The sequence below is a fragment of the Leucopleurus acutus genome (assembly GCF_964270905.1).
Source record: "Leucopleurus acutus genome assembly, chromosome: 17".
In the NCBI taxonomy this organism is placed as follows: Eukaryota; Metazoa; Chordata; class Mammalia; order Artiodactyla; family Delphinidae; genus Leucopleurus; species Leucopleurus acutus.
The window spans coordinates 77370586-77389755 of NC_139159.1; the positions used below are offsets into that span (position 1 = coordinate 77370586).

A 19170-nucleotide genomic window follows, 5' to 3' on the forward strand; every position below is an offset into this window, starting at 1 on the left:
TGAAGTCTGAGGTCTTCTGTCAGCATTCAGTAGGTGTTCTGTAGGAGTTGTTCCACATGTAGATGTATTTCTGTTGTATTTGTGGGGAGGAAGGTGATCTCCACGTCTTACTCTTCCGCCAACTTGAAGGTCCATCCCTAAACCATGCTTTTTTAAAAGATGAGCAGACTAAGGCACAGAGAGGTTGGGAGTTTGCCTAAGGTCACACAGCATAACTAGTAGAGCTGAGATTGGAACTAAATCAGGCTGAATCTAAAGATGCTGCCTCCTCTGTTATACTATCATACCTTCATACAGGTTCTAGCCTTGGTTCTGCTGCTCACTAGCTGTATAGCTTTGGATAAATAGTCTTTCTTTTTTGGGACTTGAAATTGTCCCTTCTATAATATGGTAGAACTGGATGAGGTGACTAACCAGGTCCTTCCAAATCACATGTTCTCTGATGGTGAGTCTGGGAGGGGAAAAGATGGGAGTTTCAAGGGATGCCCAAAACTTCCAAAGAGGTCTGTCTGGCTGGAGAAATGGAGAAACCTGCTTCTTTTAATGTCCACGTGGGCCACCCACTCCCAGAAAGTGAAGGAGATTACAGCTCCTTCCACGAAGAGGTCTGAGGCCCATTGAATGCGTGAAGGTTGCCCCCTTGCTATTAACAGCCTACATCTGGTATTCAGAGTCAGCTCCCTGACAACTCCGGTGGAGGAAGAATTGCCATCACCCAGGTAACCACGAAGCTGGTTTTGTTGACACTGACTTCGGATCCTTCTTAAATTATTCACATTTGCGTTTGTTGTGACCTAATGTGAACCATGCATCTAATTAGAACTAATTAGGGAGGTGACTCTGCATCTGAAAAACTAATCCTGGAAAGTAACAAAATAAAGCTGCTTCCACCTCTTCAGCAGCCTTGAAGGTGCCTTGGATAATGAGGGGGAAGAACAGACATTTTTCTATCCATTTGTAGATTTTGGGAAGTTTGCATTAGGATGTTATTATTGGTTTCCTCAAAGCTGTTTTTTGTTTTCCTTAAAGTGTTATTATGGTATCCTAAAAAGGGTTCCAATTTTGATGTTAGTCAGGTCTGGAATTGAATCCTGGCTCTGTCATCACCATCTGTTGCAACAGTACTAGTTGAGGTGACACTAGTTGCTATGCTGTAGGTTGATTGTAAAAATGGTCCCCCTTCTTGACCTCTCACAATGCCATCTTGCTGCTCCTCCCATCAAGAGATGGGTTCTAGGGGCTTCCCTGGTGGTGCAGTGGTTGAGAGTCCGCCTGCCGATGCAGGGGACACGGGTTCGTGCCCTGGTCCGGGACGATCCCACATGCCGCGGACCGGCTGGGCCCGTGAGCCGTGGCCGCTGAGCCTGCGCGTCCAGAGCCTGTGCTCCGCAACGGGAGAGGCCACAACAGTGAGAGGCCCGCATACCGCAAAAAACAAAACAAAACAAACCAAACATATAGCAAGGGAAGGGCAAAGAGGCTGTTCTGGTTTTTCTTCTCCCTTTTTATTTCTCTTCTTTCTGAGTCTTCCACTCAGAGAACAATCCCATCTACATAGTCAGTTGGGGCTGGAAGTGAGAGTGGGAGGAATAAACTCGAAAGTTTCTCTCCACTTGTTGTCCTAAATTTAGTCTCCACTGTGGCTCTCACCCCTCAGTAAGAGCTCTCCAACAATGTTTCTGGTAGGAAGCAAGTTTGCGGAAACTTACTGCTCTGCTTTGCAGATCCAGACGTGAGGAAGGTGTTGCTCAGGGTTAGGGTAGCTTTTAAATTTTTTCATCCAAACAGGAACTCTTTTAAAAGTGAAAAAAGGCAGTATTACTAATTATACTAGGACACAGGTATAAACCAGGACTGTGCTGCGCAAAGCAGGACATATATACCCTATTCACTGTGGGTTTCCATGGGACCAGAGCTGAGACACCCCGTTGAAAAGCAGGAACATACCCTCAGATTCAAAATTAGCTCTACTGGGATGGACTGGAAAAGGCTCAGGATTCGGAGTCAGTCCTAATGTCTAGTTAGGTACTTGGCAAGTCACATGTCCTACGAACCTTGGTTACTTCATCTATAAAAAGAGGCTATGATAATCCTCACATCAAGAGTCATTGTTGGGACTTCCCTGGTGGTGCTGTGGTTAAGAATCCACCTGCCATTGCAGGAGACAAGGGTTTGATCCCTGGTCAGGGAACTAAGATCCCACATGCCACGGAGCAACTAAGTCCATGTGCCACAACTGCTGAGCCCTCGCGCTGCAACTACTGAAGCCCACGCTCCTAGAGCCCGTGCTCTGCAGCGAGAAGCCACCGCAATGAGAAGCCCGCGCACTGCAACGAAGAGTAGCCCCTGCTCGTCACAACTAGAGAAAGCCCGCGTGCAGCAACAAAGACCCAACAGCCAAAAATAAATAAATAAAATAAATATATTTTTTTAAAAAAGAGTCATTGTTAAGGTGAGGAGAGAGGAACTCAGAAAAGATTTTGTACATGTAGTTACTCTCCAAATATTCTGTCCCACCCTGAAGTTCTCTCTGATACATTCTATGGCTCTTTTTACTTTCCTACATTACTTCAGCATTTTCCATCAGAAGTCTAGAGTTGAGGACTTGACTGCATACTGGCTTATACTTTTCCTTGTCAATTCTCAGTTTTTTTGGTTTCAATAATAACCCTACACATGTGATAACTCCTTTTATAAGTTTGTACAGCATCTGAAACCCTATTATTTTGTTTAATACTCTCTGCTACTTAATAGTTGTGTGGCTTTTAAGAAGTTACTTAATCTTTCTGTGCCTCAGTTTCTTCACAGTGGAGATAATAATACCTCTTAGGTTTACAGTAACCTCATAGGGTTACAGTAAGGATTAAATGAATTAGCCTGTATAAAGCATTTAGAACAGTGCCTGCCATGGGATTCTCATTCTGGACATTCCAGCTCTGCAGTTGCTGTGAAATGAATGTTCTTACCTAGAAGATGCTTATCCCATGGCTTCTAGGACCTCCCTAGAAAGCTACCATGTATCTCCAAAAGTTCCCAGTTTGAGAAGGGTCATTTGATGCCATGTCCATGCACTATCTAACCCCTTAGTTATTTGCATTCACCCTGGGAAGGTCATTTCTCACCAGGAAATATGCCACGGGAGCCAAGTGGCAGAAGGATGTCTGTGAAGTGTGTTGCGTCCACAGGCAAATCTGCCATCTTTGTGAGACACCAAGTTTTCGAATAAGGAAAGCTGAATCAATGAAGGTCATGACAATGGAGGACCGAGTGGGACCTCTCAGGAGTGATTTTGTCACCAGCAGTTGGCGGGGTTGTGACTCTTTGGATGCCAAGTCTCAGTAGAGGGAACCCATTTGGCTAGTTAATTACCCTTGAAAGAGTAAGAAGGTCAGAGAAGGGCATAAATGACGAAGTCCATTGATCCTGCTGGGTGGAGACCAAATCCGAGCTGCATTGACCTCTTTCTCCTCTGGAGGTGGCAGTGGCTGCTTAGGCAGTGGGTACCAAGAAAGTATTCTGATGCCTGGGGGAAGTCTGGTCTATGGGGGAGGGCTCTGAGCTTGGAGCCAGGAGACTCTGCTCCTCACCCTTCCTTTTCTGCTACCTCAGTGTGTGACTCTGAGCAAGTCCAGTTCTATTTCTTGACATTACCCTTCCCCCTTAAAAATGAGAGATTCATCCCAAAGGATGCTGGGGGGATGGCTTCCTGCTCCAGCACTCCTTGGCTATTAATTTGGGGAAAGAAGAAGCAGCTCATGGTCAACCATAGGTTTGGGATTCATCTCTTAGAAACCTGCCAAGAAATAAGATTGATGACATGTTGAAAATTGTTGAAACTGGATGAAGGGTACATGGAGGTTCATCATGTCTTTTGCTTTATTTTTACATATGTTTGAAAATTTCTATTTATAAAGGAAGTTTTAAGAATCTTCCAAAACCTTTTAAGGTTAATGACAAGAATAATCAGATCTAGTTCATTTGCAAGTGACCAGAATTTCTCGTACATCAACTCTGGTAGAATGTGGTGTAATTCAAGGAAAGCCCACTTGATAAAAAACTATCTCTACCACCCATTTTCACACTGCCTGCTTGGTTCCCAATATCTCTTCCTTCAAGAGGGAGTGTAGTCTAATGGAGAAAGTACTGGATTTGGTTATTTAGACAGGACTGGATTTGAATCCCGAGCTTCAGTTTTTTATCTATAAATTGTTAATACTTGTACTGACTTGTAGTAGGTTTTTGGTGAGAATCAGGAGTGGTATACAAAGTGCTAAGCAAATGGTAACTCTCGTTATGCTATCTTGGTTTCCAGAAGATTATTTAAAATGCAAACACTGCAGGGAAAGGCTTACTCTTGTAACTGAATTTAAACGAACATATTTGCAAGCTGTAAAGCAGCATATTTTAGTGGGGTTCTGGGTCCTTGATTTCTAGGGGTGCGAGAGGAAAGGGAACCAGCAAGTGGCTAGAAGCAGAGATGGTGCATAAGAGATTGAGCCATGCTGCGGAGACATTTCCCAGCATTTCTGTTCTTCCCCATCTATCTTTACAACAAATGTCTATTTTCATACGGAACCTGGGTGTGTCTCTGTTCCTTTGATCCTGAAAGAGCCTAAGCAGCATGACATGGTGTCAAAAGAGTACAGATTTGGATATTAAAGAGATGTGGGTTCAAATCCTAGATCTGCCAATTCTTAGCTCGTGAACTTGAGCAAAGTCACTTACACCCTCTGAGACTTACTTCCTCATCTCTAAAATATGGAAGGAAATGTGGTTTGAGAGCATTAAATAGCTTTTCTGATTCATGGCAACTGCTTAATGTCTGATCCCTTCCTTATTACCTATATGGGAAGCTCTGATGGTTCAAGGGGTCTTCCTTTTGCATTACGTGACTGGTGCCATTAACAATAATATTTCTGTATGAACCTATTCAGAACATATGTAATTCTTCTTTTTTAAAAAAAGTTATGTTATTTTATTTTTAGTTATTTATTTTTGGTTGCATTGGGTCTTCTTTGCTGCACGCGGGCTTTCTCTAGTTGCGGCGAGCGGGGGCTACTCTTCGTTGTGGTGCGCGGGCTTCTCATTGCGGTGGTTTCTCTTTTTGTGGAGCACAGGCTCTAGGCGCGTGGGCTCAGTAGTTGTGGCACATGGGCTTAGTTGCTCCGCGGCATGTGGGATCTTCCCGGAAGGGTTCTAACCTGTGTCCCCTGCATTGGCAGGTGGATTCTTAACCACTGCACCACCAGGGAAGTCCTGTAATTCTTCTTATCTGTGAGATCTCTTTAAATACTTGAAAGTAGTGGTCACCTTTTGTCAACCCCTTATTTATCTTCTCCCACCCCTAGTCTTCACTTTTCAAGGTGAAATCCCAGTGAATTTAAACCAATTCTCCAGTGTCTAGATGGTAAAACTGGGTAAATCGGTAGTAGATTGTAAAACTGGCCACATTTCTCCCTCTGTGTATCGTTATATTTACTTGACTTTTTTTAAGTTCTTCCCATCAAGAAGTGTGACATTTTTCCACCCCTTGAGTCCGGAGTGGGCATATGATTCCTTTAGCCGATGTGCTGTGAGACTTGAAAAGTGATCGTGGCACTTAACCCTCTTGAGATTCCTGTCACCGACATCTGAATAGTCCTGGATGATGGTCCATGCAGATGAGAGAGAGAGTCCAGCCAAGACCATAAAAAACGTCCAGGTACCCTGACCCGTAGAATAATGAGCTAAATAAGTGGTTGTTGATTGAAGGCACTAAGTTTTGGAGTGGTTTGTCTTGCAGAAAATCGGATACATCAGACTTTCCGAACATTCATTCTTCTCTACCTCCTTGGATTTGCCCATCCTGCCCCCAATTGTTTTCTTGGCATTTTTAAACCATCCATTTTCTTGGAACTTTCTAATTTACTGGGTTCTTGTCACAGCAGTACATTCTGTCTGTTCTTGACTTCTTCCCACTCAATTCAAACCATATGGTATAAAAGTACAGATCAATGTCCAAAAAGTCTTTAGAGCCTCGTTGGAAGCTTAAAAAATCCCACCCAAAACTTTTGCGAGGAAATCGTGCTTGGCCAAGGAGAAGGGAGCTTGAACAGCTTGAGTTCTTCTCGGCTCTTCCTGCAAATGATAAATAATGCTATACTTAGGAGAATTTCTTTTCTAGGTTTGAATTAATAAGGTGGCCTCTGCACGACACTCAATGGGTCTGCACAGAATTTTGGAGCTGGAAGAAGTCTCAGATTTTCTTTGGTCCAAGTCTTTTTTTTTTTTAATTAATTAATTAATTTTTGTCTGTGTTGGGTCTTTGCTGCTGTGCACGGGCTTTCTCTAGTTGCGGCGAGCGGGGGCTACTCTTCGTTGCTGTGCGCGGGCTTCTCTTTTCAGTGGCTTCTCTTGTTGCGGAGCATGGGCTCTAGGCATGCGGGCTTCAGTAGTTGTGGCACATGGGCTCAGCAGTTGTGGCTCACAGGCTTAGTTGCTCTGCGGCATGTGGGATCTTCCCGGACCAGGGTTCTAACCCGTGTCCCCTGCATTGGCAGGCGGATTCTTAACCACTGCGCCACCAGGGAAGCCCCCAAGTCTATCTTTTTACATATGGAAAGATTAAAATTATGGTAGTAGACTGTTGGAAATGACACTAGTGGAAGGACCCCAGAATGCCTGAATCAAAGATTAGTGCTTACAATGGCCATATTTGAGTCTCTATGGACGTAGATTCCTCCTTTCTGGAGTATTAGATGCACGTGTGTATGCAAGTGTGTATGTAAGTGTCTGGGAATAAAGGCATGGAGGGAAGGAATGTCGAGTTGACCATTTCTTCCTGTTGGCCATTCAGGAAGCCACTAGGTCCAACCACGAGCTGTTTGAGAATGAGGATGTGGTTAACTTTGCACCTTCAAGCCTGACGTGGTGTTTGGCACAGTGTAGACTCAGAGTGTTGAAAGAAGACATGGGTTATAGGTTCAATTCCAAGGGTCAGAATCTTGGCTTGGTCTTGGCAATTCTTGTATCAGTAGCTCCTTTCCATTCTTTTTGCCGTAGACCCTTTATAAGGCAAGAATGTTTGTTTACAAAGGAAAAGACTGCTGAAAGAAGGGGGAAACGCATGGAAGAGCTATTGATTATATCATGATAACTGTGATGGGCTGGGGATACATCACCCGCTCATGAACATGAGAGGGACACGGTGATATTTATGCTGTAGAAAGAGCATAAGGATGGGAGGATGTGTGGCAGAGAATGTTGGTGCATACCAAAGATTCCTAAGCTGCTCTACATTTCCTAGCCTTCTGTGAAATTAGGTCAATGCCACATAATGGGGTTCGGGCCAGTGGACGTGGGCAGAGATTTGTAAGACACTTCTAGGGCTTACAGTTGTAAAGTTCTCCATGTCTTCCTCTTCTATGAAGAGTGTGGAGGCCACATGTTTCAGAGGGTACAGACAAAATGTGGAAGAAGTCAGCCTGAAGGTTTTTTTTACTGCATCAGGTCACTGACATTCCAGGATTCATCCCTTGTTGCAGCAGAGCCTCTCCTATCTTGACTAACTCAGGGGACTGGACTATGGACAGAGACCAGTTAAGAAAGCTATCGTGGGGGCTTCCCTGGTGGCGCAGTGGTTGGGGGTCCGCCTGCCAATGCAGGGGACGCGGGTTCGTGCCCCGGTCCAGGAAGATCCCACATGCCGTGGAGCAGCTGGGCCCGTGAGCCATGGCCGTTGAGCCTGCGTGTCCGGAGCCTGTGCTCTGCAACGGGAGAGGCCACAACAGTGAGAGGCTCCCATACCACAAAAAAAAAAAAAAAAAAGAAAGCTATCGTGGACTTCCATGGTGGTGCAGTGGTTAAGAATATGCCTGCTAATGCAGGGGACACTGGTTTGAACCCTGGTTTGGGAAGATCCCACATTCTGTGGAGCAACTATTGAGCCTGTGTGCCACAACTACTGAGCCCGTGTGCTGCAACTACTGAAGTCCATGCACCTAGAGCCCTTGCTCCACAACAAGAGAAGCCACCACAGTGAGAAGTCCGCACACCGCAAGGAAGACTAGCCCCCGCTTGCCACAACTAGAGAAAGCGCGTGCACAGCAACAAAGACCCAACACAGCCAGAAATAAATAAAATAAAAAAGAAGCTATCATAATATCTTATTATTACAGATTTTAAATTTAATACAGTTGCAGTTAAAGCATGTATGTGTTTATTTATAATCCTTTAAAATTTAGTGAAAATCTGTTGATGATCAAGTATATTGTCTTCCTTGGTGAATTTTCCATGTTTAATTGAATTGTATTAAGCAATTGTCGGAAATTCTGTTTTTAAACTTTCATTACAATTTCTACTCTAACCGCCCCTGACCTCCCCAAAAAAGAAGCTATTGTAATAGAAAGGCTAGTGGTGATAAGGGCCTGAATTGTGACAGAGTCAATGTAGATGATGAAGAAGAAACAAATTCCAAACCATCATGGAAATGGCATAGCCAGGTCCCAAATCTCCCAGGCAACTTGCCTGGATTAGTACAATAGCCCTTGGCTTGTACCCCCTATTCCACCTGTCCTCTCTTACAGTCTGTTTTTAGTTCAACGGTAAGAAACATCCGGTTAAAATGCCAGTCAGATTATGCCACTTGCCTGCACAAAATGCATTGCTTCCCGACTCTCTCAGAGTAAAAGCTGAGAAAGGCCTGTGGGCCAACAGGATCTGTCCTTTCGTTGCTTTTCTGGCCGAGTCTCCTTACTGCCCTTTTTATCTCATTAACTCCGCTTTAGTCCACACTGACCTTCTGCTGTTCCTTGAACCCACAGGTATACTCAGACCTCAGGACCTATGCACATGCTGTTCCCTCTGCCTGAAATGCTATTCCTTCAGATTTTCTCATGGCTTGCTCCTTCACTTCCTTTAAGTTACTGTTCAACTGTCATATTTTCAGTGAGGACTTTCTGACTGTTCAATTTAAAATCACACCCCACCTCCTTCCAACACTCTTAACTTCCCTTCATTGCTTTATTTTTCTCTATAACCCCTCACACTTCCTTAAATAGTATATGTTTTACTTATTATTTTGTTTAATGTCTATCTCCACCTGCTAGAATGTAAGCTTCCAGCAGGGCAGGATTTCTTGTTATTTCTCTGTGCACTGCTGTATTCCTCATGCCTACAACAGTACCTGGCACGTACTAGGCACTCAGTCAGTACTTACTGAATGAATGTTAACTAGAAGAATAACTGAATCTGAGGAATATTATTGGCATTTAAGCATAGGTAGAAGGATTATTCTTTATAAACGCAAACTATGTACTGGGTAGTAAGGTTATAGAGTAGGACCGGGAAAGCTCGGTGTGCCTTCAGGGAGATCATGCCTGACAGTTTATATCGCTCAACACAACTTCTCTGGGCCATTCTGGGCCAAGAGGTCAAATTTGTTGCTCCTTAAATGTCTTTTATATCTTCCTATCCTAGCGGCCCCTGAATGATCACTACTAATTGGTGATCTATCTAGATTGCTCTAAGAGTCATATGAGAGGCTGGATGGAAACTCATGCCTATAATGGTGCACAACAGACAGCAAGTGATCAATTATCCTGCACTTCCTAACCTCACACTTTTCCCTCATCAGTTCTTCCTCTCCCTCTGCCTTTTCTTCTTCCCTCCTCTGCTTATTGGCTACCTCAGAGGTGAATGGATTGAGGACTATACTTATTGCCAGGTTAAGAATGGAGGCTGAGAGCTAAGGAAACCAAGAAGGAGGGGAGAAGGGGAGGAGAAAATGTGGGAGGGCTTCTGGGAGCACTGCTCATGATTAATAGTTATTTGAGTGTCATTTCACTGGGTTTAGCTGAATGTTAGGCCGTATAATCATGGTTAAAAAGCTTTAACTCCCAACTTGAGAAGGATGGTTGAATACTCCCCAATCACTACGACACTCAGCCTGCAGACTATTGAGAAACCCCACTGCAGCATTCTCTGAATTATTCCATTCCTGATGAATTCTGCCACCTCCATCCCAGATTCAATTTGGATGTTGCAGTTGCAGAAAAGATGATGACTGTGGGAACGAATCTAATATCATTAACTGAAGCCTTCATATTCCACATTTCCAATAAATATCGACATAGGATGTGATGAAAATGCATGTAGCTGGTGGCATTCTTCCAGCCTTATCTTGCCAGTGTAGTAAGAGAAGCCCCAGAAGGAATGGAGCTCAAGAGGCTTTCGGTTCTAGTCCCAGCTCCACTGGTTGCTGGCTGGATGACGCTGTGTGACAGAGCCTTCATTTGTTCAACTATCAGTGGACATAATGTCCATTCTTCAGAAGATCCAAAGGAGAAAGTATACCAAGGGCCTGGCACATTGCCTCTGGCATATAGTGTGTTTAAGGTATGTAATTTCCCTTTTCTCTCTCATCCTAAAGACTTCAAGACCATCCAGCTATCTGGTCCATATTACCAATGAAATTGAGTTCATAGTACTCATGCACAAGGCTCTTCAGCCTTTGTGGTGTTGCCTTCTACTGATGCTGCTCCTAAATAGATGCCCGAGTGCGTCCCATTGGGAGCATCGCGTGTCTTCATAGGGCATCCAGCATTAGGGTTAAAATTTTGAGTTTTTTTCCCCCAGGAGTGAGGGTAGACTCTTCTGAACCAACTTCATCTCTGTCAGATGCTGCTGTGGCCTTTGGTATCAGTCCGGATAGGCTATGTAATGCCAGTTCACAACCAAGTCTCAGTGCCTTACAAGAACAAACACTTATTTCTCACTCATGCTTTATGTTCAGCATGGCTTGGTTGTAACTCTGCTCCATGTCAGCTTAAATCCAGACCCAGTCAGATGGGGCAGGCTGTCTGTGTAATATCGCCTGTCCCATGGAAGAGGGGAAGAAAACATGGCAAACGACGTAATGGCTCTTCAAGTTTCTTCCTGGAAATGACACGTGCTACTCTTCCCGCATTTCACTGGCTGAAGAGTCACATGACGATTCTTGAGTTCATCAGAATAGGGCTGTGTAATCCTCACATATGGTAAAGCCCCTTGAGGAGAGAAAAATGGAAAACTTGGTTTAAAAGTAACACAATATTGATCTGAGCAGTCCTGAATGAAAAAAAAGAAGTAACACAATACCATGTTCTTATTTTTCTAAAGTTCAATCATTTATATCTACCTTCATAATTTCACCATACTTATTTGACAGTTGTCAGTATTTACTTGTCATTTTTCTTTAAAAACCAGTATGACTTAAAGAGGTTGCCATAAAAAGTAAAACCAGGGATAACGAAAGAATGATATTAAACTCCCCCTGGGTATTTTATTTTTGAAGGCTCTGGACCTAAGGCAAATTCTCTCTCCATCTCTCTATGTTTTGTTTTGTTTTTCTCTCCGTCTCTCTCTCTTTCTGTTAGAAGAGAAGGAAATTGGCAAGTTTGAAGATGCTAACAACATATGGTACCTAACTTAGGCTTTATTCTCAAAGTAATAAGTGGAGTTGGGGAAAAAAATGGAAAAGAGGATGGCTTTCATACTATGTAATTCGGTTATTTAATGTCTTACCTGTGCACAAACAAAAATTCTCTCTGTAGAACTAAAACAAAATTAAAATCATGTGTATCCACATATGGTAAGTCTCACACATTTAGAAACACTGAGCCATGAGGACAATGGAATGGCCTAGATTCCAGGCTTATTCATGTCCATATCTCTGCACTGTACCTGGCAAAGTGTGTGTTCAGTAAATGTTTGTGGAATGAAGCAATGGCCAATTCTTTTTCTGGTATAGATTCTTGCATATAAAAGATGCTCAAAAATAAATGTTTTAAATCAATAAATGAAAAGGGATCCCCTTGCTTTGTCTCTGCTCAGGGTCCAGGCCCTCCTGGCATCACCTCTTTGCTTTTTTCTGCCTAGCCTAGAAGCTTAGAGAAATCAAGTTTTGAGACGGGTTTAGGTCATCATCTACCATCAAGGTATGGCTCTGTTGTGTCGTGCCCCCAGGGGAGCACCTTACAGTAGTCATGTCAAGGTTGATCTGAAGGTAACACCAACATGAGTTTAAGCCATGGGTGCCTAGGTCGATCAATGGAGCTTCCCTTCTTGAAGTCTCTCAGAATACCTGGGTCGGTAAGCCTGTGTTTTGAATCACAGGGGGTCTTATCACCCACCCCCTGCCCCTTATCAAGGCAACTCCTCGTGTCGTTCAGTCCAGTGAGCAGAAGGGGGCATGGGAGTTGCTGGAGGTGCCGGAAGCTGGGAGGCTGCCCCTCGGGAGGCTTCATGGGTGAACTGCTTCCATAGATTTAACCCCATCAAGGTCTTTTGCAGGTTCTTAAACTAAAAATTAAATTAGAAGAATTTCTGAACACAGCAGAGGAAAATTTCAATGATAGACTGACATGAACCTAACATACAAACAGACACACACACACACACACACACACACACACACACACACACGCTGATACATCAAATCAGATACCAAAACACCCATTTACAAAGAGAGAGAGATTTTTTCAGTGAGAAATATGAGTGTCCTCTGTCAGAAGCTTGTGGCTTCTTACATCTGGGATATGCCTGCAGAGTATAAAACCACTAGTGGTTGGGAGATTGGGATTGACATATATGCACTATCAATAATATGTATAAAATAGATAACTAATGAGAATCTACTGTATAGCACAGGGGACTCTACTCAATACTCTGTGGTGACCCTAATGGGAAGGAAATCCAAAAAATAGGGGAAAAAAATGAAACCACTAGTGGATCCTTCCCTCAGTGGCCCTCATTAGATGCAGTGGGGCTGGGAGTCAAGAGTTTCTAGTTCGTGTCAATTTCTGGAATCACAGTGCCTTAGAGTTCACTTTCCCAGGTTCATATTGTTCACAAGCAGAGGATCTGGGGACTTGAACCCACTTCTGTTTGGCTCCAAAACACGTGCTCTTAGACAAGTCACTGAACGGCCTCTTCAGTGACAAGAATGGTCATGTCCCTGGCAGTTGGTATCTCTGCCCTGGACACTAGTAGGTATGACCAACAAAGGTGGCCTTTCTTTCCTATTTTGCATACTGAAGTAGTATGCTTAAACATTGATGACCAAACGACTGTCAGTATATTTTTCCTCATGGGCTTGGTAGATATATTGTCTCTTTCTACTCTGTATTTTTTATTTTGTTTAACTCTTGGAGTGTGGATCAACTGAAGCTTTTTTGGTTGTAATTAAGAGAAAATCCAACTCAGATTGGAAATATATTGTTATTGAGCTGAAAAGCACAGAGGCAGGGCTAGGTCAGAGAGGCCTGTTCAATAGCTTAGTGATGTCACTAGGTACTTGGTCTCATTCTGTCTCTCCATTCTGCCTTTGATGGTGCCCACTTCATCCCTACATTGGCTCTCTTCATGGCTCCAGTCGTTCCCCCACATCTGAGGACTTCCATTCTTCCTTATTTATAACCAGCAGGAAAGCAGGATTGTCAGTTCCCAGAATTCCAAGGAAAAGTCACGTAGCCAAATCAGACTTAGGTCAAACGTCTATCCTGTTTCCAAGGGGATGCAATATTCTGATTGGCTTAGCCTAGCTTGTATCTTCCACACCTGGAACTGGAGTCGGTTTCCTCAGAGCTGTCAGAAAAGAGGGAGGGGAAGCTGGATGCTGGGAAGGCCACCAAGAAGTCTCTACTGAAGACATTCAAATTATTTCCTCATCCCTAAGTACCTGGTTGGAATATGAGGGAGAGGACTCACTGTCCTTCGCCACCCCTTCCACCCTTTCCCTTCCCTCCCCATCTGTCTGCCATAATGAACTGCCAAATAGTGAGGTGCAGACACCAAACACGATGGGAAGAGGGGGAGGTTGACTGCATGGACTCCTTCAACAGGTCACCTGCCCTTGGACGCCTGGTTGAGTTTGGCCAGTAGGAAGCTCAGGCGGGAGGTTGGTGAACTGGGGCACCCATTCTCCCTATCAGCTTTGCACTCTTACTGAGGACCTCAGCTCCTGTTGGGAGATTGTTCTCCATGTAGCTATGCTTGGGATTCTGGTAACTTCTCCCCCTCTTTGCTTCTTTGGATCTGGGGGATGGTAACTGGCTCTGTTTCTTCTAGCACGTAGATTCTGCGCTGTCCCTTATTGGTTTCCCTCCTGCACGTAGTTCCATCGTTGAGCCCTTGTGCGTCCAGCTTGCATGTGCCACACTTCCCTGCCAGGGCCCTGACCGCCACATAGCTTCATTATTTACACAGGGATATTTCAGGGCAGGTGAAACACGTGCCATCTCGAGGCTGCATTCTCCCTCTGCCTCAGGGTCTATGCTCTTCTATTACTTAGTCCATCATCTTTTCATCATCAGAGTCTTAACACTGTTACAGTCTTAACTACGTGGTAGTTTAAACCACACATCTACGAAGACACCACTTTTAGAAGGTATGCTATTCACCTTGCTGTCATTACTGGAACCCATGCAGTTATTCATGGCTGAATTTTAGTGGTCAGGCAGGCTCTGTGGTGTGAATGGGTTGACTGAGCTGAAGGGATCAGTGATCAAGTGGACAGAGGAAACATGTTTTGATATTTTAAGTGCTGAGACAGAGCTAAAGCTTGGGCTTAAAAGGAAAAGTGGGAAAACCCAAGTCAAGGATGGAACCTCCAGTCTCAAGCCTCTGGGAGCCTTCTGCTTCTGCAGCTAGCTGTCTTAACTGCAAAATGCACATTTAAAAAAGCAAGACTTCCCGGGCGGGGGCGGTGGAGCTGGGGTGTGATGAGAGGATGATGCCAGGGAAGCTGTCACACTCGCTCAGCCTCCAACCCATGGATGAGCCCGTGGGCCCAAGCCCTCGTCCTGGGAGAGGTGGCACTGCTCCCTTTGACGCTAGGTCCCTTGTCACCAGAGCTCATTATCTGCTCAATGTGAGTCACCGAGTCCCGCTCGGCGGCCCCCCACACCCTTTACCTGGAGGAGGCTCTGCGAGCCTTCCTGGTGGGAGGACGTGGAACAGGGAGGGCCCCAGGCATGAGCCTCCCGGGACCCAAGAAGAACTTGGGCTTTCTCTTTTCCTTTTTAGAGAAGCTTGTGGAACGAGGGAGGGGAGAGGAAGGGGCAGGAGAGTGGGAGGGAGAGAGCTTCGTGCAAGTACTTGGGCTTCTGCGTCATGGCTGGCAGAGGAGGGGGACCTGGGAGTGTCTCCCGGTTCACAGAGGCGAAAACCCAGCACTGTCTAGACCCCATTGACACTGTGTAGTTACAGCTGCAGCCCCACTCTCTGCTCCTTGTGCCTGGTCAGGTCCCGCTTGGCTGGTTTCCAATGTCCTCCAGCCCGTCGCCCCCTCATTCCTGTCCATTCTGCCTCGGGATCTTTTTCTCCAGCCCGTCTCCATCTGTCCATCTGCATCAGCACTGCCTGGCTCAGGGCCATGTCCTCCCTCACTTAGACCGTGGCCACCTCTTGACTGCGCTCCTTACTGCCGTGCCCTCTGGTCCCGTGAAAGCGCCGTGTCTGACATGCCCCGTAGCCCAGTGTCAGCTGCCCTCCCCGCTCACACACCTGCCTAATGGAAGGTGGTTCTCATGTCTGTGTCCCTGGACCAGGAGTCCTGGGGGAGCCCTTGTCCCATTCATCTCTCTATACACCTAGCACCTGGTATAACGTTCAACCAGAGCTGCTGAACTGGAGCAGTTGTGCCCCCCAGGGATGCTGAGCAAGGTCTGGAAACATTTTTGGTGTCAGAATTTGGGGTGTCACTGCCAGTTATTGGATAGAGGATGTGACTAAACATTCTGCAGTGCCAGGGACGGTGGCCCTGCCCACCCGCAGCAAAGGACTGCGCTCCCCAAATGTCAATAGTGCCAAGGTTAAGAAGCCCTGCTTAAGCCCATGGTAGGTACTCAATGCTTGCTGAAGGAATACATTATAGAAAAGGCTATGAGATACCGGGTGCTTACCAGCTGCCACATGCTATGCTGACTGCTTGCCCTGTCTTGTCTTGAATCTTCCCTTCGACCTACCAGGAGGGTGTGAGTGTATATTCCTATGCCTCGGCACCCCTGCATCTAACATTATGCCTGACACCTAAAGGGGCTTAATAGACGTCTGTAGAAAGTGAAGCCCAGAGAGGTCATCTGACCTGAGTGTGGCCCAGCTGGACTCCGACACTGTCCATGTTCTTTCCATGACACTCTGCCGAGTAAGAACTGCCTACAATTTCCAATGGCTTTTACGCTTGCAGGTGGACTGGCCTTTGGAAACGTGGGCGAAGCAAGTTTTATTCGGCCCCCTTTAGAGACGGGAAAGTTGAATTCTGGGATCCTCAGTGATGGCTCAAGCCTTCCAGGAAGTCAGTGGTGGGTCCCAAATCTCAGTCTTTTTAGAAGAAATAACAGGTGGGTGGGTGAAGGCAGAGGGGTGGGGTCTGTTTCTTCTGACGCTGAGATGAATAGCATTTCCTCTGCCAGAGCCCCTTGACTAGACTCTAAAGTAACCATGTCAGGGTCTGTGGTTAATGCATGTGGGGCTTTATCCAGTTAACTGGGGTTTTATTGCCAGTTCTAGCCTCAAGAGGAAGGGGATATGAGGATATATGTATACATATAGCTGATTCACTCAGTTGTACAGCAGAAACTAACTTAACATTGTAAAGCATTTATACTCCAATAAAGATTTGAAAAAAAAAAAAGTGAATTAGAAAGACCCCTGAATTTGAGTCAGGACCTGGCTCTGTCAGTCTGGGTGGCCTTGGCTAAATTCCTTACACTTGCCTAATCTCATTTTCCTCTTTGGTTAAGTGCAGAGGAGGTAGTTTGGAGGCACAAAGGAGATAAGGTGTAGGAAAACTTGCGTCCCATCTCGAGTTCTATTCCAACGCACAGGATCTGTACGAGGGGCTGATCTTTGCGCTTAAAAGTGACCCTTGGTCGTGCTAAGTGAAACAAGCGACAGGAGGGCAAATACCGTGTGATTCCACTTATGTGAAGTATCTAGAAGAGTCAGATTCATAGAGACAGAAGGCAGAACCCTGGTTACCTGGGGCTGGGGGACGTGGGGATGGGGAGTTAGTGTTTAATGGGTACAAAGTGTCTATTAGGTGTGATGAAAATGTTCTGGAAATAGTGATGGTTGCACAGTGTTGTGAATATACTTAATGCCACTGAATCGTACACTTAAACTGGTTAAAATGGTACATTTTATGTTATTACAGTGCCACAATAAAGAACAAATTAAGAACTGATTCTTGGTTTTTCAAAAGGCTTTGTGTTTGGTCTCATCAGAGTTCTTAATCCAACTTTTCATTTTCTGAATGAAGCTGTCTAGGTGAAGGGAAACCAAATGACCAGCTCAAGGACCCATGCTAGGTGGAACCACAAGGAGCACAGGACCCAGACCACATGACTTCCAGCTTGCTGCATTCCTCTTTGTCCAGTCAAAGCCTCCTTAGCTGTGGGCAGGCTGCTGGTCGTCGGAGAAGCTGCCTGCAAAGATGCTGGGACACGCTTTTTATGAACCAGGAATCCAGGACAAAGGTAAGGAATATTCACAAAGACCAGAAACCAAGCAGATACAGGTGTTTGGGGCATCAAGGCACTTGCTGCATGAAACAAGGGGCGTCTGTTTTGCTTTGTGTGGATGAATCTACACTGGGGTGTTTGGATCAGATGAGTGACAGCCGCACGAGCGGGTGCGGTAATCCCAGAACCCACACGTCTGTCCACCCCCGTGTTCTTTGGGCTCGGTGCCCAAGTGATTGTTGAGCAAATGCATAAACAAGCAAACACGCTGAATGGAAGGAGCGGGGAGTCACATCCCGTGCTGAGTCTCAGATTTGCCCCTTACTACCTGAGACCTGGATTAGAGTCACTTACCCTTTCTGAGGCTCAGTTTCCTCACCTGTAAAATGGGCTAATAATAGTGCTTAATTCACAGGCTGGTCTGGAGGAGTAAGTATCGAACGTGATCTGTTTTGAATAGGCAATAATGATGTATTAAGCATGGATTTATACTCAAGTGTCTTCTCTGTTAAACATAGCGCCAAAAACAGACGTCTTCAAGGGGATGCCAGTATAATGGGGGTGATAAAATAGGTGCAGCACGATCCAAGACCGCATTTGAACGCTGCTGTCCAAGGTGGTGCAGAGAGCAGCCTCTGCCTTTGTGATTGCAGGGAAGTCTCTCCTCATTCTGTCTTCAGTTGTTCAGCAGGCGTGATGTTCGTCTCCTTGCTCAGCCAGCCCTTCAGAAGTGTTGCAATGTCCACAGGAGATAAAAATCTCCAAAAGGCTTTCGGGAGCAGCAAAGCACTGTGTGTGTGTGAGCTGTAGTCATGTCAGGTGCTGAGGGAGGGAGGAGTCAGGCCACGGACCGCTGCCTTTGTGCCTCTGGGGCTCCACATTCGCCATGCGAAATGGGGGCCCACTCCTCTGGGGGCCGGGGGCCCAGGTGAGCTTGTTCCTCGTAAGATGCTGTACCTGGAATAGCAACGTCTCTGAACTTCTCAGCAGAAAGGCCTCACAGGCTTGCAAGACAAGCCTATAATTATAATTTTTGATTTGGAAAGTAGCGTGCCTCAAGCTTGAAGTGGCGGGCAGTGTGGGTAGTCACGCCTTGGTTTCTTTTCCAGAAAGTCCTCAGCTAGGTACAACACACCTTTGATGAATGTACAGTAGAGTGTTTTCTTCGCTTGATTTGGAAGACCTCATTAATGCCTTCAGAGTATGAATGGCTTCTGTTTTCAGCCCTGGAGCTTGAACCTGAAACTGAAACTTTTTAGGGTTTTTCTCACTCCACGTGATTTTCTTTACCAGCCGTCCGCAACTCTGGTCATATTAACACAGGCATGGTGATAACAGCAGGGAGGGGAGCGGACTGACAGGGGGTGAGGGCCTACCATGCCTGTGGCGCTCTACAAACGTGATTTCTTAAACTCACAAACACCCTGGAAGGTTGCCACTAATAACACTGGTTAAAGTCAGGCAGCCATAACTCAGGGAAGTGAAGTACATTGATCAAGGTCACGAGGATGGTGACAGACTAGCCTGAGAGGTTGGCCGCGTCAGACACAGGCTCATGCACCCCTGCCACTGCACGATAGCCTCCTAGGCCTCCGCGGCTGGGCCGGGTGTGTGGGGTGGGAGTGAAGAGGACACATTATAAAGGGAGATGCTCTAAATGAATGAATGGCTGTCAACAGAGACAGAGGAG

At 45.6% G+C, this 19170-nt stretch overlaps 1 long non-coding RNA gene across 2 annotated transcripts in view; it reads left to right on the forward strand.

The window, feature by feature from the left end:
• Positions 1–19170, forward strand: part of LOC309974314 — a 269384-nt gene that overhangs the window by 150396 nt on the left and 99818 nt on the right. For both annotated transcript variants that reach the window (XR_014326876.1, XR_014326877.1), the window contains exon 4: positions 17279–17495. This is a non-coding gene — a long non-coding RNA (uncharacterized lncRNA). The remainder of the gene's footprint in view (positions 1–17278; positions 17496–19170) is intronic.